The sequence below is a fragment of the Gobius niger genome, assembly GCF_951799975.1.
Source record: "Gobius niger genome assembly, chromosome: 21".
NCBI lineage: Eukaryota > Metazoa > Chordata > Actinopteri > Gobiiformes > Gobiidae > Gobius > Gobius niger.
This window is the reverse complement of record NC_136872.1, coordinates 7705779-7709802: the sequence shown is the minus strand read 5'-3', so window position 1 is coordinate 7709802 and position 4024 is coordinate 7705779.

The following is a 4024-nucleotide window of genomic DNA, read 5'->3' as shown; positions in this document are numbered from 1 at the left end:
TGTGTGTGTTTCTGCTTTTATTTGGACACTTCGGCTTCCGTTCTTTTGCTTTCTTTCTTCTTGAGGCGTCGGTGACACCACATCCGCCTGTCCAGCACACAGTGGGCCCTTTTCTCTCATAAATCCTTGTGTCTTGTCCTCACACTTATTTTCAGAAGTAACGGCACATTCTGTCCTGCGAGCGTCCGCTTTAACGTCAAGTTGAAGGGTTGCAGAGATTTTAGAGTCTCTGTATTTCTTCATTCGCTGCAGAAGTCCGTCGTCTTCCCTGTTTTCCTCGTCCATCTCTGAGCGTAAACCATCTCTTTGAGTTTGGTCATTTTCCATCTGCGGCAAACCAGTGTCTGGTCCACACATTTTTGCTTCGTCTGGTTGACCTGTTTCTTCCAACTTACTGTCGTCATCCACCTCACGATTTTTCTTTCTACGTAGAAACATTCCTCCTGCCCTCTCCAGAACACTCCTCTTTGCCAAATGTGTTCCTTGAAGGCCGTCAGACTGAAGAACTGTTTTCTCTGGGAGCAAACCCAGAGCGTCCTCCTGTGGTCTCTGCTTCCCTGCCTGGACTTTGCCCCTCTGTTGGACTCTCAAAGTCTCATTTTCACGCCTCAAAACTCTGTTCTCCTCACACAGCTGTCGGATTGTGTCGTCTTTTTCCTCCAATTGAAAGGTCATCTCTCTGATTGTGTTGTTCAATTCTTCTTCGGTAGCTTTCAACAGACTGTGTTCTTCCTTCTGTGCCTTGTAATATTGGGTCCAAAACGTCATTATCGTGGATTGGTCTTTTAGCGTCTTTCTCATGCTTTTTAACTCCGCCTTAAGACAACGGACACAAGCCCCGCAGTTGGTCTGGCCGTCCGGTTTGTCTGAATCCTTCTTGCAGCGTTTGCGTCGACGCTCTGATGGCTGTGGGGTCTGCTGGGCCCCTGAGGACTGCGGTAATTCCTCGTCCATGACAGCCATTTTCGCACTGTTTGTGTGTCAAAATGTTGTCACTAGTGTTTTATATGTTTTGACTGTTGAATGTGAGTGTTGACGGTGAAATATTGTTGTTTTCAAAGTATTTTCTAAGTTTAAACGCCCTCCGGTGTCGAAAATGCGTCTGCCCGGGACAAAACCGCTCTCAAAGTGACGACCTGTGTGTTTGACGTTTGGGAAGCTGGCCCTGTCGCTACGGGAACGGATCCACATAGATGACATCTCTCACGTTCTGCAATCCAATGATGTCATAATGTCAGGTGATCACTGGAATCGCCCATATATGGTCATGCTTCAAAAATTTAATATTTCAGCTGGACCTTTTGTCGTGGTTTGGAGGTGCGAAGGTGGAATGAGGACCCAGATGCAATCAGCCAACCGAAATACTGAAAATGAATTCCAAGGACAAAATGCAAAAAACAAAACTCACAAAACTGAACCAGGACACAGACACATGAACGACAGACATGAACGATCCAACGAAGACAAGGGAAACCAGAGGGGTCTAAATATACAAGTAACCGGGAACAGGTGAAACACATTAGGGCGGAGCAGGTGATCAACAAAGGGGAAGCAAAGCAAAATCACAAGGACAGAACAGACAAGTCAAAATAAAACACTAAGGACAAGAACACCAAGCAAAATAAAGGGGGAACTGAACATGACAGACAGAACCGTGACACCTTTTTTCAATTTTGATTTGTATCTACTATGAGGGGGGGGGGGGGGGGGGGGGTCACTTAGGTGTGGTGACACAAATCACCTGTGGACCAAGGCTAATTGATGCCTATATGGCCTATATAAGGGAGATCAGTGGTCTATGACTTTCTCAAAATAGGACGACTAAGAAATGGATCCAAAAAAAGTCAAAGAGATAGAAGATCTTTTGATTTCCAAAACTTTTCCGAGAGACCTAATAATAATAATGATAATACATTTTATTTGTATTGCACTTTACATATGAAGAACACATCTCAAAGTGCTACAATTGACACAAAAAACAAACAAAGCAGAAACAGACAGAACATATCAATAGTAAAAACACGAGGAATATTATCAGTTAAAAGCACAAAATAAACATACTACGAAAAAGCCGCACAAAATAAGTGGGTCTTAAGTTTACTTTTAAAAACTTCAATAGACTGTGGTGCCCTCAGATGGTTGGGTAGGGCGTTCCACAGTCGAGGAGCAGCCGCCTGGAACGACCTTTCTCCCATAGTGCGGAGCTTTGTCTTGGGGACCAGGAGTTGGTGGCTGTCAGAGGAGCGGAGCTGTCGGGTTGGTTTGTGGTGGACCTCATTGGGAAACTAACATTGACCGACAATGGGAACCTCTACATCTGCGTCCTGATAGACTATGTCACACAATGGACAGAGGCTTATCCATTGAAAAGTAAAACAGCCATTGAGGTGTCGGTGTGCGTATGGGATTTCTTTTGCCGCCATGGAGCCCCCAAAAGAATTCTAACTGACCAGGGGAGAGAATTTGTAAATAAGGTAAAACTATAAGGGTGTGTGGGCGTTTAAAGGCATTGATTCTAATTTAATCATTTAATTTTCCCTGCAGCTCAATTACTCTTTATGCGAAAGGCTTGAAATTGAGAGAAGTCTCTGTGCCCCATACCACCCCCAAACCAATGGGCTAGTGGAAAAAATGAACGGGACAATTCAGAGGTGACCAACAAATATGACAGTAATAAACTCTTGTAAACACCAAGTAGGTCAATGTAATGCTTATATTTTTTTGCAATGAGGGCCAAAAAACAGTTGACGGTGCAATTTTCTCCTTTTTATTCATTATATTGGTGGGAGGCACAGTACCCTCCACAGGTACCCGACAATTATGATGTAAGTGTACATTTTGTGACCTTTGATTTTATTTCAAAATGATGTCCGTTCTCCAATGAACCATATTTTATTTATTCTTACAGTTGAGAGAAGATCTCATCAGCGAAATGGTGGCTTTTGATGGGCCAAATAAAACGACTGGAAAAAGAAAGAGGACAAACGAAATGGCACTAGAAAAAATTGCACAATCAAGAGAAAAAATAAGAAAAAATGGAGGAAATCGGGGATGACGTGTCATTCAGAGTGGGGGACAAAGTCCTTCGAAAAAACATCAGAGAGGAGCAGCGAAAGGGGGGGGGGAAATGGCCTCCTCAATGCTGGGGCCTTTAACCATTCTCAAAATCGAGGGGAAGAATGCCGATCTACAGTCAGAAAAAGGCAAGACTATATTAAAAATCAACATAGATCATTTAATTCATTACAAACAACCCTCTGCACGCATCCCTCATAAATGGCCCATGAATTCTCCACCATCCATAACCCCACCTCCATGTAGCCCAGCCACCACACTTACTGCCTTCAGCCCAGCAGCCACCACACTTACTGCACTTAGTCCAGCACTTACACACATGTCACTTTCACCTCTAAACCTTGCCATAACTCCCCCACCTGGCTCCTCTCCACAGAATAAATCCACATATTCCACACCTCAACATTCCACCATTGACACGTCAGCCTTTTCACCACTTGGTCGCTCCCCCTTAAACTTGTCAACCTCTGCTCCACCTGGCTCCCCTTTGAACTTGTCAATCTCAGCTCCACCTGCTTCACATAACAATCCTGCCTCTGAACTACCTGGCCCCTCCACCAGCCAACCCGGCACAGCACCCCCTGACCCCTTCACCAGCCATCCTGCCTCTGAAATACCTGGTCCCTCCACCAGCCAACCTGGCACAGCACCCCCTGACCCCTCCACCAGCCATCCTGCCTCTGAAATACCTGGTCCCTCCACCAGCCATCCTGCCTCTGAAATACCTGGTCCCTCCACCAGCCATCCTGCCTCTGAAATACCTGGTCCCTCCACCAGCCATCCTGCCTCTAAAATACCTGGTCCCTCCACCAGCCATCCTGCCTCTGAAATACCTGGTCCCTTCACCAGCCATCCTGCCTCTGAAATACCTGGTCCCTTCACCAGCCATCCTGCCTCTGAAATACCTGGTCCCTTCACCAGCCATCCTGCCTCTGAAATACCTGGTCCC